A 19,844-nucleotide genomic window follows, 5' to 3' on the forward strand; every position below is an offset into this window, starting at 1 on the left:
CCTAAATGTAAGGATGTTACAAGGTTGAGTTTCCCAGGGAGTAGACTCAGAGGGAGGTTTGCTTGCAGGATTATTTTGAGGCACTTTCAGGATTGCCACCCGCAGGGAAGTTAAGAAGTCAGGATTCACCTCCCTAACTCATTTTATGAGGCCAACATCATCCTGATACCAAAGCCTGGCAGAGACACAACAAAAAAAGAGAATTTTAGACCACTATCCCTGATGAACATCGATGCAAAAATCCTCAATAAAATACTGGCAAACCGGATTCAGCAACACATCAAAAAGCTTATCCACCATGATCAAGTGGGCTTCATCCCTGGGATGCAAGGCTGGTTCAACATTCGCAAATCAATAAACATAATCCAGCATATAAACAGAACCAAAGACAAGAACCACATGATTATCTCAAGAGATGCAGAAAAGGCTTTTGACAAAATTCAACAGCCCTTCATGCTAAAAACGCTCAATAAATTCGGTATTGATGGAACGTACCTCAAAATAATAAGAGCTATCTATGACAAACCCACAGCCAATATCATACTGAATAGGCAAAAACTGGAAAAATTCCCTTTGAAAACTGGCACAAGACAGGGATGCCCTCTCTCACCACTCCTATTCAACATAGTGTTGGAAGTTCTGGCTAGGGCAATTAGGCAAGAGAAAGAAATCAAGGGTATTCAGTTAGGAAAAGAAGAAGTCAAATTGTCCCTCTTTGCAGATGACATGATTGTATATTTAGAAAACCCCATTGTCTCAGCCCAAAATCTCCTTAAGCTGATAAGCAACTTCAGCAAAGTCTCAGGATACAAAATTAATGTGCAAAAATCACAAGCATTCTTATACACCAGTAACAGACAAACAGAGAGCCAAATCAGGAATGAACTTCCATTCACAATTGCTTCAAAGAGAATCAAATACCTAGGAATCCAACTTACAAGGGATGTAAAGGACCTCTTCAAGGAGAACTACAAACCACTGCTCAGTGAAATAAAAGAGGACACAAACAAATGGAAGAACATACCATGCTCATGGATAGGAAGAAACAATATCGTGAAAATGGCCATACTGCCCAAGGTAATTTGTAGATTCAATGCCATCCCCATCAAGCTACCAATGAGTTTCTTCACAGAATTGGAAAAAACTGCTTTAAAGTTCATATGGAACCAAAAAAGAGCCCACATCTCCAAGACAATCCTAAGTCAAAAGAACAAAGCTGGAGGCATCACGCTACCTGACTTCAAACTATACTACAAGGCTACAGTAACCAAAACAGCATGGTACTGGTACCAAAACAGAGATATAGACCAATGGAACAGAACAGAGTCCTCAGAAATAATACCACACATCTACAGCCATCTGATCTTTGACAAACCTGAGAGAAACAAGAAATGGGGAAAGGATTCCCTGTTTAATAAATGGTGCTGGGAAAATTGGCTAGCCATAAGTAGAAAGCTGAAACTGGATCCTTTCCTTACTCCTTATACGAAAATTAATTCAAGATGGATTAGAGACTTAAATGTTAGACCTAATACCATAAAAATCCTAGAGGAAAACCTAGGTAGTACCATTCAGGACATAGGCATGGGCAAAGACTTCATGTCTAAAACACCAAAAGCAACGGCAGCAAAAGCCAAAATTGACAAATGGGATCTCATTAAACTAAAGAGCTTCTGCACAGCAAAAGAAACTACCATCAGAGTGAACAGGCAACCTACAGAGTGGGAGAAAATTTTTGCAATCTACTCATCTGACAAAGGGCTAATATCCAGAACCTACAAAGAACTCAAACAAATTTACAAGAAAAAAAACAAACAACCCCATCAAAAAGTGGGCAAAGGATATGAACAGACATTTCTCAAAAGAAGACATTCATACAGCCAACAGACACATGAAAAAATGCTCATCATCACTGGCCATCAGAGAAATGCAAATCAAAACCACAATGAGATACCATCTCACACCAGTTAGAATGGCGATCATTAAAAAGTCAGGAAACAACAGGTGCTGGAGAGGATGTGGAGAAATAGGAACACTTTTACACTGTTGGTGGGATTGTAAACTAGTTCAACCATTATGGAAAACAGTATGGCGATTCCTCAAGGATCTAGATCTAGATGTACCATATGACCCAGCCATCCCATTACTGGGTATATACCCAAAGGATTATAAATTATGCTGCTATAAAGACACATGCACACGTATGTTTATTTTGCAGCACTATTCACAATAGCAAAGACTTGGAATCAACCCAAATGTCCATCAGTGACAGATTGGATTAAGAAAATGTGGCACATATACACCATGGAATACTATGCAGCCATCAAAAAGGATGAGTTTGTGTCCTTTGTAGGGACATGGATGCAGCTGGAAACCATCATTCTTAGCAAACTATCACAAGAACAGAAAACCAAACACCGCATGTTCTCACTCATAGGTGGGAACTGAACAATGAGATCACTTGGACTCGGGAAGGGGAACATCACACACTGGGGCCTATCATAGGGAGGAGGGAGGGGGGAGGGGGGAGGGATTGCATTGGGAGTTATACTTGATGTAAATGACGAGTTGATGGGTGCTGACGAGTTGATGGGTGCAGCACAGCAATATGGCACAAGTATACATATGTAACAAACCTGCATGTTATGCACATGTACCCTAGAACTTAAAGTATAATAATAATAATAATAATAATAATAATAATAAAAAGAAGTCAGGATTCAGCAGAGAAAGAAGTTGAGAACTGTGATGAATTTGTAGCAAAGACTCTGAAAATCATGCAGAGTCCTAGACCTGGAATGGACCTTCATAGTTGTTTCAAATTGAGGTGAGGGGCACAGCTTTTATATTCCCATATCAAGTTGTCCCATGCTCTCCCAGCAAAGGGGGTAACCTTGAGCAATGCAGCTTTTTAATGCCAAGGACGAGTGCCGGAGAGGGACTCAGCTTAGAGATATGTTACCAACACTCTTGAGATGAGAAATTTAGTTCTTCAGTTTTAAAGTGTGATCTAGGTGAACACCACAGAATTCACTCCTTATGCTATTCAGATCCACATACATCAGGTCTGGGATCAGGGTTATTGTTCTTGGAGGAAGCTTACAAGAAGATGGTCAATGGGATGAACACTAGGTTCCACCAACGAAGCTAGTTTTGAAGGTACAACAAATATTCATCATACTCCTCTCTTGCCACCCATTCAAGATTCCTTCACCCTCAGCTGACACCTCTGTTAGCCTCAATGGCTGACCTACTAAAGCAATTCAGAGCCTTATCTCTGAGGCATTAGTATGTCCTTCTCAAGTTTTGGCTGCTAAACTTGTTCAGCTATTATCAAAATTGAGTAAACAATTACCAAGAGATGCCCAAATGGATCACCTGAGTGTCAAACATATTATTTGCTGCTCACGTAAGAGAAGTCCTTCCTCCTCTTGATAATCAAAATCTCTTACCAGGTTGGTGAGTCCTTTCTTTATATGCCAGTATCATGGCACAAGAAACTTAAAGTGATTGAATAGTAGTTGCTGAAGCTTGAGCTTTAATGAGAATTTTGTTGCATTCCCTGGTGGAAGCTTTCTCCCTCTGGTAACCAAGGCATCTAAGCCCACAAATCCCAAAGTTTTCAGAATGAGAAGCACAAATTCCCTAAGTGGATCACTTGGAATGATAATTAAACAGGCTACTGTTACATTCACTGCTTAGTTCTAGGACCTATGTGCTCTATCATTTGCGGGACATAGAACCATACATGCTTGCTGACTTGGGGTATATAAAGAATTCCCAAAGTATTCTCTCCAAGCTGGTGCATCAGATGTTCATTCAGCAGCCTGCACCATTGCTAAAAAGACGGCCAATTCCTGTGAGAAGTGGAATGTGACAGAACTAATGGATCCCATGGAGATAAACTGATGTCAAATCTACTGTGCTGTGAGGTTGGTCACTTCATCTGATGTTATATAAAATCACGTGTCAATGGGTCAAATACTCTGTGAGTCCTCTAATCATGCTGAGCCCTACTGGCAGGAAAGCTGAGCCCTACTGGCAGGAAAGCTGAGCCCTACTGGCAGGAAAGACAAACCCAAGCTCCAAAGAGCATGGATTAACAAAGTAAAAGGGGTCTTACATATTGCCACCAATGGGCTGGTTTGTTTGTTTAATGGATGATGCTGTATTTGAGGCTCAGAGTCGATCTCTGTTGCTAGCAGTCTGGAATTCATTAAAGGCAGTAGTAAGATCAGACTTGATCATGGAAAACAATGCAATCTGGCCAATGCACAATCTCCATCCCTGCTGCCCAGCCTACTCTGTTCCATGTGCACAATGTGCCAGTATTAGAGTGGTTGACATTAACTGAGTCAGTCAGTCTACTTAGTTACTTAGTGTCTCTCCTATGGTGGATCTTCTCTTTTCAGCATTAATAAGCAGTAGAGAATCCAGCACAATTCATGCCCATGCCCAATAGGTTATCCAAATCCTTCTTCTCTAGAACTCCTTGCCCGAATCTTGTACTCTTTCCGGTACACCCTGATTAACCAGCCAAACAATTTTCACTGCCCATGTGTCTGTATTATTATTACCTCAGGCTACCTCTCTTTCCACAGAAAAGACATCCAGGTTTACTTCTCAAAGTCCTGGCCATTGGGATGATTTTCCCTGAAAATTGTATTCAGTGCCACTCCTAAGTAGGCAATAATGCACTACAGTTCATTTTCAGTTTGCACCTATATACTGAACTGACCTATCTATAGGCTAAGCTTGGTTTTTTTCCCACTTGCTTGTGCCTTCTAGCCCTATTCTTGTCTAAACCCATCTGTATCACTTCCATCTTAGAATGGATTACTGCTGGCCCCACCTAATATTACCATATGGTGAATTTACCTGAACCCTGATCATGGTGGGCAGTTCTGATTGTGTGATCATTGGATGTCCCACGGCCAGTCATTCTGTATTTACCAGGGTCCAGTATCAAAACAGAAAGTGTTTTCAGAAAGTTATCATACGTATTCAATATTGACAGCATAGTCTTCCTATAAAACTACCATTTTACTTCAGGATGAAGGGTTATCTGTCACCAATGATGTATTTCTCAGCCCTTAGAGCCTCTATAAACACTCCAAAGCAAAATAAAAAGCCACATGTAACAACTTGTTTCACATATGTGCTTGACAACATTATGGTGAAGGGATAGATCTTAGGAGCCCTTACTGGTAGGACAAATACTTATCTAAGTTTAATGTAGTACGGGCTGAAAGGAACAGAGGACATTTTTGCAGATTTCAATGACCCTTTTCCTTCAAATCATTCTGAAAATCTAAAATAAAATGTTTATATAGTATTATCAGAACCCTCTAAGGATTTCAGATTCTAAAAGACATTATCTACTTCACCTAAGCCTTTAAACTTGGAGAGGGCACAAAAAAACAAACCAAGTAATTCTGTTCAATATAAGAGAAAGTAAAAGATAAAAAAATCAAGTTCAAGTCAGAACTGGGGCAGATATTGTTCCTGATTTCTCTTTTTTCTCCTTAAGAATATAAAAAACGACCGGGTACAGTAGCTCACGCCTGTAATCCCAGCACTTTGGGAGGCCGAGGTGGGTGGATCACGAGGTCAGGAGATTGAGAGCATCCCAGCTCATACAGTGAAACCCGTCTCTACTAAAAATACAAAAAATTAGCTGGGCGTGGTGGTGGGCGCCTGTAGTCCCAGCTACTCAGGAGGCTGAGGCAGGAGAATTGCTTGAATCTGGGAGGTGGAGGATGCAGTGAGCCGAGATCATGCCACTGCACTCCAGCCTGGGTGACAGAGTGAGACTCAGTCTTAAAACAATAAATAAATAAATAAATAAATAAATATATATATATATATATATATAATTAAATAATATAAAAAACATACATATATTTCCTTCATTGTCTTTATTAAAGGGCTGCTTTTCTTTCATTTAACACTGAATAAGGAGACCCTTTCTGTTCTGTTTATTTTAAAATGAAGCATTTCTAACCCAAATAAGTGATGTTATTCTCCTCTAATAGGAAATGCAATTTGTGCTTACCACAGGTACAGCATATCTTAAAAATGTAATATAGCAGAAGCCTAAATGAGTACTTCGAGGAAAAGCATACTATTGTTTAAACAGGAATAACATATAATATTGTATTATAGAACTCATGACTGAGGACCAAACCTTTTAAGGGGAAGGGATTTTCCTGTTCTTAAAGAAACATAGATGTTATTAGAGAAGTCTGAACCCTGCAGACTTCAGTTCACTGTAGCAAAAAGGCTCTGCAAAGATGAAATCATCTGCATTATATTATGAGCAGGCAGGCCAGTTGAAAAGGGACATTGAGTATGCAATGTGGTAGATATTAGCAAACACTTAAGAGAAACCACACACACAAAAAAAACCTCATGCATTGGCCTGGAGTAAGCCTTCAACATCTGCTCAGGCCCTTCAGAGTCTACACTGCTGAGAACATAAGTCAGTTTGTTGGTCATTCTTCTGAACTTGAAGCCAGATGAGCAAATCCAAGCCATTTTATGGTAAAATCATTCAAATCATTTCAGTATGTTACAAGACTTTTGCCTTTGCCTTGAGCTTCAAAAAGAATTAGGCGGCATTTGTAACACTTCACACATTCCAAGGAAACGATTGGATCCAATTGTGATATTTTCAAGTTCTGGTCATTTTTTTAATGTATAATTTATGTTGAGCATCCAACTTAAAATGATGTTTTGCTGCAGAGCCATTGCAGAATAGCAATATGCCATTTTTATGTTTGCTATTATTTTATCATTTTTATGCTATTTGCTTATATTTGTTATTATATGGTTCTAGTCCTTTGACAGCTTCATCCAAAAGGATTACATTCACCAATAATCTTAAAATAATAATCACCAGTAATCTTAAGACTCACGAGTAATCTTAAACTAATATTTAAGATTAATAGAAGGGCATATAGAGATGATCATACAATAAGAGGAATTCCATTACATTAAAATTTTCCACAAGCACTTTTAAAATATATATACTTATAAGCTCCTGCATAGCAAAATAAATAATCATCGGAGTAAACAGACAACCCACAGAATCGAAGAAAATATTTGCAACTTATGCATCCAGCAAAGGACTAATATCCAGAATCTACCAGGAAGTCAAATAAATCAGCAAGAAAAAAAAGCAAATAATCCTGTCAAAAAGTGGGCATGTGACATGGATAGACATTTCTCAAAAGAAGATATACAAGGGGCCCATACACATATGAAAAAAATGCTCAACATTGTTAATCTTTGGAGAAATGAAAATTAAATCCACAACGAGATGCCAACTTACCCAGTCAGAATGGCCATTATTAAAAAGTGAAGAAACAGTAGATGTTGGCATGGGTGTGGTGAAAAGGGAATGCTTATACACTGCTGATGGGAATGTAAATTAGCACAATCTCTGTGAAAAACAGTATAGAGACTTTTTTAAAGGACTAAAAGTAAATCTACCATTTGATCCAGCAATCCTGCTACTGGGTATTTATCCAAAGGAAAATAAGTCATATATTAAAAAAAAACCTGCATGCATATGTTTATTGCAGCAGAATTCATAATTGCAAAGATATGGAACCAACCTAAGTGCCCATTGACCAGTGACTGGATAAAGAATATGTGATATACATGTACCATGGAATACTATGCAGCCATAAAAAAGAATAAAACAATGTCTTTTACAGCAACTTGGATAGAGCCAGAGGCCATTATGCTAAGTGAAGTAACTCAGGAAAGGAAAACCAAATAAGATTTGTTCTCACTTCTAAATGGATCTAAGCTATGGGTACACAAAGGCATACAGAGTGATATAATGGACTTGGGAGACTCAAAAGGGAGGAAGATGGGAGGGGGATGAGGGATAAAACACTATGTATCAGGTACTAAGTATTCTACTCAGGTGACACGAGCACTAAAATCTCAGACTTCACCATTATACAATTCATCCATGTAGCCAAAAACCACTTGTATCCTAAAAGTTATTGAAATAAAAATGTATATTTAAAAGATACAATTTATAATATATAATGGCCATTCTGACTGGGCAAGTTGGCATCTCACTGTGGATTTAATTTTCATTTCTCTGAACATTAACAATGTTGAGCATTTTTTTCATATGTTTATGGGCCCCTTGTATATCTTCTTTTGAGAAATGTCTATATTTTGAGAAATATATATATGATATATATATATATATATATATTTAAATTTGTGAAGTTAAAAACTATAGACCAGGTATTTGGATCATTTTACTGCAGTTAAACACATTTTCTTGCTATCCATGAACTATCTCTTTATACATAGTCTTATTTATAATCATCTTTATTAGAGCATCTTTATAAGCAGGGGTGGAAGTGAATACCATCCTTTCATAGCCGAATTAATCTTACTTTCAGAAGCAAATTATTTTATGGCAAACCTAGAATGTTTAGCATATGCCCAATTGCCTCAGACTTTTCCTGTTACGGTTTTGCCTATCAGATTAGAGTTTTGCCTATTATATTGGTGCTACCTGGGTAGGAGAAAAAGGGGCTGGGAAGAAGGGCTTTGAAGAAATGTTAAGTTGACTCACAAACGCTCTTGTATGTTTTCCTAAAATTCTGAGATGTTGAGTAAAATTTTTCTCCCTTGAGAGTTAAGAATTGCCCAGAGATGTAAAATTCTCTACTTTGCTAAACAAAAGAACAATTCAAAGAGGTCCTGAGGGCAGACTTTTAAGAATGCCAAGCATAAGATAATTTTCTCAAGCATCTTTCACTCTGATACAAGGATGAAAAAAGTGAAAGTTGGAGAAGTTAGGTGAACTGCAATGATCATGTACCTATTAAGTGCAGGATCTAAGATTTAAAGTAGAACAGGCCCATTGCTATGAAGCCTGCCTCTTTCCCTCCTTACAATGTTGCATTAAAGCAACTCAAGATTGGTAAGTGTCTGGCACTCAATCATCTAGGTTGTGTGTGTGTGTGTGTGTGTGTGTGTGTGTGTGTGTGTGTGTGTGTGTGTGTGTGTTTTCCCTTTTACTTCCAGTAGAAAAGTCTCAAATAGAAAAGGTCATGAAGTCAAAATCTCAACTAGACTCAAAACTACAACCACTCTCCTTCAGTACATGTAGCTAGCCAATGTATGACATTACCTTCTAGACTAGTATTTTTTTCCTTAAAAATATAAGATAGAATTTCAGTGGGTCATATTACACAAGCTATAAGTATCAACTGCAAATGGTAGTTTAATAGCTAATTTTTGAGCCACTTTTTGCAATATGGCAATTTTTTTCTTTTCTGTAGTCTCTGACCATTTTTGTACCGTAATTTGGTTTTCAAGCAAATTGCACATTCAAGTGATTTCAGTTAGCATAAGCAGGTAGGTAGTTAAGAGTCATTTAAAATTTATTTCCTGTTGTTTGCCTTTTGAAGAGACTTCCCTGAGCTGTTTCCTATGCCCTGCTTCTAAAATTTCATCCTTTCAGGAAACCCCTGACTAAACTTAGAAGTGAAGGGTTTTCCTTAAAAACCTGGGCACCAAGCTGGGTTTTCTGACTCAATATAAATATAGGAATGACTCCTTCTTCAGTGACTTATTGCATATACAATATGATTTTAAAATGGAAGGAAGGAAGGAAGGCAGGAAGGAAGGAAGGAAGGGAGGAAAGAAGGAAGGAAAGAAGGAAAGGAGGGGAAGGAAGGAGGGAGAAGAATTTAAGCTTTTTCACCAACTCACTGCATGAACCTGAACTCTTTTCACTTTTCTAATTTTCTGTCTATATATGTAAGACAGAGTTAATAATTCAATTTTCATAAACTTGAGAGGATAAGAAATTAATTACATAAATTAATTGCAGAGTTCAGTTTCTTGCACAGAATAAACTCTCAATAAATTATATAGTATAGCATTATTAGAGACCTATTGATAATGTGACTGCAATGAATTTCTCATTTACTAAGTAGAACTGACTTCAGAGAATACATTTGGCTCCTATCTGGCTCCTCCAGGTGATGGGGTAGTTCTTTATCCAAAAAACAGACTGATCTTCCCTTGTCTCCAACTCATACATTATGATTCCTGGAAGAATTATTGCTTAGCAGATCAAACTCAAACTTCCATTTCCCAATGGAGAGACACAGAGAATGGTGAGAACAGGAGAAACAAGGAGCAGACACACAGCCAAGCTATTATCAAATTTATGAATGAATATTCAAATAAAAGATTACTAAACAAAACCAACCCAACCAAATGCAAAGAATATCTTTTCACATATGTTTAAGTTGAGTTTCAAAGAATTTATTCAGTCACTGAGCTTTTATTTCAAATATATAATTTCAAATAATAAGTGATATTTACTAATAAATTGCTTTTTATTAGGTTTATTGAGTTCTTATTTATGTTAATTCATTTAATCTGTACAACAACTCTTCGAGATAGGTAAATAATATTGTTACCCATATATACAGGGGGTTTATAGCCCATGAAGGGTATGTGATTGGTCTAATTTATACATCTCATAAGTGGTGGAGCCAACATTTGGATTGGGTATTCTGGGTCCAGAACAAATGCCTTAACCAACGGGATATAGTTTGCATAATTTTCAAGATAATTAGAGAGAATGGAACAGAAAAGAATGATGCATATCTGAAAGCTTGTCTATGCAGCAATTTTTATTAAGATACATTCTAAGTGAATATCATAATAAAGTATTTTATGAAAATGAGAAGTTTTTTGCTGTAGGAAACTTTCATGATCATTTCATTGAAACAGACTATTTTAAAGACAAGGAGAGAGGCTGAAAGAGGCTAGTTGACTTGACAAAGTTTACCCAGAGAATCAGCCTCAAACTTCCTCCCCCAACCAGGCTGGTATGCTTTCAAAGGAAGTAACATACCTCAAAAGTAAATTTAAGATTCACTTGTGTGGGAATGGTAATAAGAATAATAATAATAGAATCAATAATAATAATTCCTCTGACAGCATGGAAGTCACAATATTCCTATTTCACTTACATTGCCTCAAATTTATTACTGAGTGTCAAGGATATGAGATACTAGTTTGGTTATGTCACCTTGTCCTAGGCCAAGATGGAATTGCTCTCTGTAGAGTATTCTTGGAAAGCATAGAAGAAAAGTTATTGTAGCAGAATCATCTGCTAAAGGAAATGTACCTAGAGCCAGATATTGGATCAGGGACACTGCTATACAGACTGAGTCGGAATCTAATAAAATGGCAATGGAAGAACATAAATTAGACTGTTAGACCTTGTCCATACCTTGGGGAATAAACTGAACACACACTGCAGCTGTTCTCATGGAATGGGTATAAAGTGCTATACCTGTGCTTTCACCAAAAAATATGAAAGTGCTAACTGATTCATTAGTTAAGAAATAAAGCCCTTGCAGATTTTTTTCCAATTGTTTTGATATGTTTGTCCATTATGTTAGATATTTTAAAGAATTTTCCAATAATGTAACCTCAGTTTGGGATATAACAAATTGCTGAATTGAATTAAATGAAGAGAAAAATTCCAGTGGTTTGGAATCATTTCCTTCTTATTTTAGCATTTCCTAATGCCTTCAGACCAAATTTGGCAGTGGATTTCTAAAATAAATGAATTTCCAGAAAGTTATATCCAACAAGATTCAAGCATGTCTTACCCAAGGATAGAGCATGAATTTCTAGGTTCAGCCTAACCCCTTATCAACTGAGTTACCTGGAGAAAGAAACCTAACCTTCCCTAGCCTCAGTTTCCATCCCTGTAAAATTATAATAAATTAAAAACTATCCCCAGAGTTCTTGAAGATTGGATGGAATAATAATAATGAGAGTCCAATGCCTGGCACATCATAAGAACTCTTATATTACATCAGCGAAGTGGCTTTTCTAGTTGATCATACTTTCCCTTTGGATCTACAAACTATTTCACTGTATATACAAAACAATCTTAACTCCCTTGTACTTATATTTTGAGACTTCTTTTATTTTTTAAGAGGTGGTATGCTGGTGTAAAGATAGTTCTGAATTAAAGTGAAATACTGGGCTCTACTTGGGGTGCTGTCACCAGACAGAGGATATGACGAGTTATTCTGCTTTTCTTGGTCTCTGATTTCCTCATATTTAGAATAGAAATCATGCCATTGCACATATCTTTTGGAAAGTTACATTAAATAAGAACAATCAAACCAGTGGTAAAATCTGTAACCTGTGACCGACAAAGACTAATGACTAACACAGATGAGGGAGAATAGTCATCTAATTATCCACAGTTTCTAAACCACTTGGTCCAGTAACCAGAGACTCATGGTTGGCTGGTGTTAAGCATGCAATGAGTGGATATGGAACATAGGAACTCTAACTGGACTGCATGAGAACCTAATTATGATTCTTGAAAACTTCTTTAGCTAAGTTTACTAAACCAATGGAAACATGGTAAGATGTAGGGAAATGGGCATGGCAGGCATCTCTTGGCAATTCTCCCACTCTGTAAAGGAAGGGGCACACATACCACCGTAACCTAAATGTTCTTAAAGCTATTGCAACGTATCTGAGGTCTGCACAATATAATGAATTGAGCATGAGATCCAAAATTCCAGATTCAAGATGCAAGAACCAGTTCCCACATTCTGAATTGTGGAAATAAATAATATTTACTCAGAGTGTTGCTATGAAGATTAATTGGAAGAGTACATATAAAGCAGCTGATCAAGTTACAGCTCTTAAAAGACAGTCAGTTCATGTTAGTCTCCTTCCTTTACTAAGCAGGGCTTCTCATTTGAGAGCTGCTGACTCTCACCATCCAAGTTTATGGAAAAGTAAAACATATTAGACCTCAGGATAAAATATAATGCTCTAAATTAACTTAATTTGGTTGCATCAAAATTTCAGGGCTGAAAATTATACATTTTTGGCCTTCATCTAATGGTTCATAAGCAGAGAGAGATTGTTGCTGGTTAGTTATAAAAATGATTAAACTTCTTTGGGATGTTATATACAAGATTTAAGCATTAGTTAGTTTAGCTAGATGCTCTGCATATCTGGAGGCTCTGTCATCTCATTTTTCTACCTTGAGCCCTCGTAACAAATAATACTTTGCCAACCCTGATACCCAAATAATACTCCAGCAACTCAATATAGGACAAGTTTCCCAAGAATATTACAGCACACACACATACAGACACACACGCAGGCATACACACACACATTGTTCCACCTTCTCCTCATACTGTGCCTGTAGTGAAGGAAAGGCAGGATTATCTTTCATCTTCATTCTGCTTATTTATTAATTGATGTCAAATTCAATTCTGTCTCTTCTGTTTGGAGGTTTTTCCAGAATTATCCACATATTTCTTTTTTAATGACTAATTTAATGTAAATCAGTCTTTCCCAATTGGTCAAAACAGTAGTAGTATTACTAACTTGTACAATGATCTTTTGTTCATCTTTGAATTCTATCTAAAGCTTAGTATAATACTTGGGATATATTGTATTCAGAATATGTATTTGTTGAATTAATTTAATTACAGACTCATTAGAACTGGAAGGGATTTAAGGATCATTAAACCCAATCTTCCAGTCATTGATTGACAACTGTGTTTTAGAGCTGTATCATCTAATATGGTAGCCATTAACATACAGCTATTAAGCACTTGAAATTTGGCCAATGGGATTGAGAAAATAACTTTTAGTTTTGTTGAATTTTAATTAATTTTAATTTTAATGTAAAAATAAATCCTTTTACTATGGCAGAAGTTTTAAGCATTGCTGGAACAATATGACTATTAGAATCTACTTTTTCAACTGTGAATGTTATAACATTAGATATAGATCAAATATTTGGGATAAAATGTAGCATCCTAATTGATATGTGTTGTAAGTGTAAAACAAAGGTTGGATTTTGAAGATTTAGTACAACAAATGGGTAGAATATATCATTAAAATGTTCACATTGGTAACACGCTGAAATAATATTTTAGAGATGGTTAAATAATATATTATTAATCTATTTTTTCCTTCTTACATGTGACTACTGGAAATTTAAAATTTTATATGGGCTAGCATCATATGTCTATTGGAAATACTGGGTAGAGTATCCCAAGTGGAAATTCACTCATCCTGGGCTTCCTCCAGTGAGTAATTTAATAATGATGTGAATAGCTTATTTCATAAAATGGCTGTACTTGTTGAAAGGATTTTTATATTTAAGGAATTGCAATTATTTGCATTCTTCTACCCATGGCTTCTATTTTAGTATCTGAAAAGAAAAATCTAAGATAAGAATTTCCTGTTCCATGTGTCAGTCCTCCAGAAACTGAAAGAGTAATTAACAGCAATAATAAAGGTAATACTAAGTATTTATCATGTGCCAGGCACTGGACTAGATGCTTGACATAAATTACCTCATTTGAGCTTTGAGATAGCTGTGAGATCATCCTCATTTTATGGATGAAGAAACTGAGGCTGAGAGGAAATAAGCAATTGCACAGGAGAAGTGCTTAGCATGCTACCGGGCATACAAGAGACACTTAATATGAGTTGACACTATTATTGTCACTACTTCTGCTGCTTTTTTATAGCAATAAAGATTTTTTATTAATACATAATAGTTTTACATATTTATGGGGTGCATGTGATATTTTGATACACTCATACTGTAATGATCAAATAGGGGTTATAGGGATATTTATCACCTCAAACATTTATCTTTTCTTTTTGTTGGGAACATTCCAATTCTTCTCTTTTAGCTACTTTGACCTGTACATTATTGTTAACTATAGTCACCCTACTGTACTATTGAATATTATATCTTATTCCTTCTATCTAAATGTGTTTTTATGCTTATTAACCATCCTGTCTTCTTCCCCACCAACCCTCTGCTCTTCCCAGCCTCTGGTAACCACTAATCCACTCTCTATCTCCATGAGATTTACTCTTTTAGTTCCCACATATGAGTAAGAATATGTGGTATTTGTCTTGCTGTGTCTGGTTTATTTCACTTAACATATGACCTGCAGTTCCATCAACGTGGCTGCACATTACAGGAGCCCATTCCTTTTTTATGGCTGAATGGTATTCCATTGTGTGTGTGTGTGTTCTTTATCCATATGTGTGTGTGTGTGTGTTTGTGTATTTTATCCATTCATGTTCTTTATCCATTCACCTGCATTAATCTGTTGATAGATGCTTAGATTGGCTTCATGTCTTGGCTATTGTGAATAGTGCTTCAATAAACACGGGAGTATAGATATCTCTTCAATATGCTAATTTTCTTTCTTTCTTTCTGTTTTTTTTTTTTTTTTTTTTTTTTTTTTTTTTGAGATATACCCGGCAGTGGGACTGCTGGATCATATGGTAGTTCCACTTTTAGTCTTTTGAGGAAACTCCATGCTGTTTTCCATACTGGCGACAACAATTTACATTCCCACCAACAGTGTGCGAACATTTCCAATTCTCAGCATTCTCACAGCATCCATCATTTTTTGTCTTTTTGATGAAAGCCATTTTAGCTGGGGTGAGATGACATCTCATTGTGGCTTTGATTTGCTCCTTCCCAATGATCAGTGATGTTGAACATTTTTTCATATACCTGTTGGCCCTTTGCATGTCCTCTTCTGAGAAATGTCTACTAGATCCTTTCCCACTGTTCAATCAAATTATTTGTTTCCTTGCTATTGAGTTTTCAGAGTTCACCATATATTGTGGTTATTAGTCCCTTGTGGGAGAGATATTAACAGTTCACAAATGTTTTCTTCTATTTCATAGGCTGTCTCCTCACCTGATCAATTGGTCCTTTGCTGTGCAAAAGCCCTTTTACAATTTTTAATTGACAGAAAATAATTGTACATATTCCTTCTATTTGTAGAACTGAGAGAGAGAGGAGTCCTTTTCCCTTGGGTTCCCAATGAAGCATGAATTTCCTTGCATTTCCAGGTTTCCATTATGAGCACCAGCCAGCCTAAAAATACTCTAGTTCCATGGGGAAGAAAGCTGAGGTACACATTATGGACGTAAGTCAAGGTGCTGTTGCATTTTGGCTGCAAGAGTTTGGCTCAAGTCCACGTTAGGTGAGTCGCCACAGAGGTAGCTGGGGTTAGAACAATCGGCGAAAGGCTCAGCAGACCAGTGAGGCTGAAAAGATCTGAAGTGTGAAAGAGGCGTCTGATTCAAATGAGCAACTCATTGGGTAGAACATCACGCACACATTGCTGTAATTTAGAAACATCATTGTTATGCTGCTATTGGCAGTGTTATATTGAGAATATGGCTTGATTCCTAATATTACTTTTAAGCTACCATATAACTTTATTTTCTCATACCTATGACTCATTTTCTATTTTCTAAATCAGAAACAATATTTTTAAAATTACAGGCTGATTGAACAAGTGAGATTTTGTTATATTGCCTTCAATCACGAAAAACTTTCCCCTTGAGGAGATGGCCATTTGTGGATCAATTGGATATAATCATAAAAAAGACAAAATGAAAGAGCTTAACATTTAATAACTTGACACATACGTAGCGAAGAATCAAATGACAGTTTTGGTTAAGGTCCCACGAGGGTCATTCAGCATATGAATACATGAACTCCATCTCAGTGTACCAGTCAAAATGGAATTTAATTTATCAGAACACATGTGGGTCAATGACATCAATAAAGAAAGAAAATAAACATGACATATTAGCAGGCATTGTTAGAAGAAAGCATTGTACCTACAATGAGTTGACAAAACGGGGACCTGGGTAAATAATTTAGCTTTGTAAAAAGTTGAGCAATTGATTATATAAAGAGATATATGGAGATACAAGTGTGTGTGTGTATATATACACACACACGTATACATATATGTGTATGTATATACACACACGTGTGGTGTTTGTATGTGAATATAATATATAAATATATAGTTACCACATAGTGAGCACTTACTATGTACCAGATAGTGTGCACTTGATTTTTTTTTTAAATAATGCTATTTTGTTTCATGACAAGTCATTGTGTTGGTCTCATTATTGTGCTTTGCTTACAGACAAGAAAACTGAATGACAGGATATAAATAATTTCCAAAAACCCATGAGTAATAAGTAGCGAAGTCAAGAGTTAAAAGAGGTATTTTGTGGGGAAAAGAAAGAGAGATCAGACTGTTACTGTGTCTATATAGAAAGAAGTAGACATAAGAGACTCCATTTTGTTCTGTATTTGAGATGCTGTTAATCTGTGACCCTACCCCCAACCCTGTCCTTGCAAGAGACATGTGCTGTGGTGACTCAAGGTTTAACAGATTTTGGCCTGTGCAGGGTGTGCTTTGTTAAACAAGTGCCTGAAGGCAGTATGCTTGTGAAAAGTCATCACCATTCTCTTAATCTCAAGTACCCAGGGACACGTACACTGCGGAAGGTCGCAGGGACCTCTGCCTAGGAAAGCTAGGTATTGTCCAAGGTTTCTCCCCATGTGATAGTCTGAAATATGGCCCCTTGGGAAGGGAAAGACCTGATTGTCCCCCAGCCTGACACCCATGAAGGGTCTGTGCTGAGGAGGACTAGGATAAGAGGAAAGAAGGCCTCTTGGCAGTTGAGATAGAGAAAAGCATCTGTCTTCTGCCCGTCCCTGGGCAATGGAACATCTCCGTGTAAATCCCGATTGTATGTTCTGTTTACTGAGAAAGGAGAAAACCACGTTGGGGCTGAAGGTGGGATGTGCTAGCAGCAATGCTGCTCTTTATGCACTAAAAAGGTTTATGAAGATGTTTGCATATGCATATCGAGGCACAGCACTTTTCCTTAAACTTATTCATGTCACAGAGATCTTTATTCATATGTATTACTGCTGACCTTCTCCCTACGATGATCCTATTATCCTGCCATTTCCCTTTTTCTAAGATGGTAAAGATAATGATCAATAAATACTGAGGGAACTCAGAGACCGGTGCTGGCGCGGGTCCTCTGTATGCTGAGCGCCAGTCCCCTGGGCCCACTTTTTCTTTCTCTATACTTTGTCTCTGTGTCTCATTTCTTTTCTCAAGTCTCTCGTTCCACCTAACGAGGAACGCCCACAGGTGTGGAGGGGCAGGCCACCCCTTCATATTTCAGTCTCCTGAGTCCCCGCACTTAAATGGACTTAAATAGCACGTGTCGACTCTTTGAAATAGAAAATGATTAATAGTTACCTATTGACTGAACACATTACCAAGCCAGGAACTGGGCTGGAAATTTTGTGCATACTAGTTCTAAATCTTAGAGATAGGTTTTAATATTTCTAAATTACACACAGGCAAACTGAGCCTCAGAGAGTTTAAATAACTAATAAAATATACATAATAATAGTAAAAATAATCTTCCATCTGAGGAACCACACAGGCAATTTACAGAGGGCATGCAAAACGGGTGAGATATTTATAGATGTCTGCTGCTGTTGGCAGGCTAAGACCAAGAACCACATGAGCATACATTGGAGTGCCCACTTCGACTTGTAAAATATTTACATCCACATGGGTGACTATAGATGGCAACCAAACTACTGATAAAATGTAATCCTTCTTATGTGACAAAATGAAATCCCTAAAATCTAAAATATTCCCATAACTTTAGGATAATAATATGATTACAATCACAAATGAAAGCAACTGGAGGAATTGCATGTTCAGAGTTGATTTTTCTGAAAATCTAGAGGACTATTTTGTACATTAGTAATGGGCTTGGAGCTGAGTGTGGTGCGTCATGCCTTGTAATCCCAGCATTTTGGGGAAGCTGAGGGAGAAGGATTTCTTGAGCCCAGGAGTTCAGTAGCAGCCTGGGCAACATGAAGAGATACTTTCTCTACAAAAAAAAAAAATTAAAAAATTAACCAGGTGTGGTGGCACACACCTGTAGTCCCAGCTCCTCACAAGGCTGAGGCAGGAGGATCCCTTGAACCTGGGAGGTTGAGGCTCCAGTGAGTTGAGACCGCATCACTGCACTCCAATGACAGAGAGAGACACAGTCTCAAAATAAATAAATACATTTTAAAAGAAGTAATTGGCAGCTGGGCGCCGTGGCTCACACCTGTAATCCCAGCACTTTGGGAGTCCGAGGTGGGTGGATTATGAGGTCAAGAGATCAAGACCATCCTAGCCAACATGGTGAAACCCCATCTCTACTAAAAATACAAAAAATTAGCTGGGTGTGGTGGTGGGCGCCTGTAGTACCAGATAGTTGGGAGGCTGAGGCAGGAGAATTACTTAAACCCGGGAGGTGGAGGTTGCAATAAGCCGAGATTGTGCCACTGCACTCCAGCCTGGTGACAGGGCGAGACTCCATCCCAAATAAAAACAAAAACAAAAACAAAACAAAGAAGAAGAAGAAGAAAAAGTAATTGGTTTGACTTGGGCTGGTACATTACATTTTTGAAAAGGAAGGGAATTTCTACTTCCCCAGACATTCACTGAGTACTTATGCTATAGGAATTAAAGTTAAAGAACAATAAAACACATTTCTGATTCAATGCTTTGCTATCTTGCATTCTATCTAATTTAAATATTAGAGGGAAAATACAGCATACATGTTGTAGAGTCTCTGACTGGTCCATGAATTTGGCTGCAAAATAAAAGAAAATTATACCTTCCATGTGTACTATGGCATTGTTCCAATCCTTATTCTGCAGCATTAGCAGAGTCTACCATTTGAAAGCACTGGGATAGGCACTGCTTTGCAAAAATTCCAGGCAGTACCTGCATGGTCCTTAGCCTAAAGGACACAATACACTGGCAGATACTAGGTCACTTGATAGTGCTAAGTGTATTCATTTAGGTGGGTTAAAAATTAGACGAAAAATATATATGGTGTCAAAAACA

This window comes from Macaca thibetana, chromosome 8 (genome assembly GCF_024542745.1).
Source record: "Macaca thibetana thibetana isolate TM-01 chromosome 8, ASM2454274v1, whole genome shotgun sequence".
In the NCBI taxonomy this organism is placed as follows: Eukaryota; Metazoa; Chordata; class Mammalia; order Primates; family Cercopithecidae; genus Macaca; species Macaca thibetana.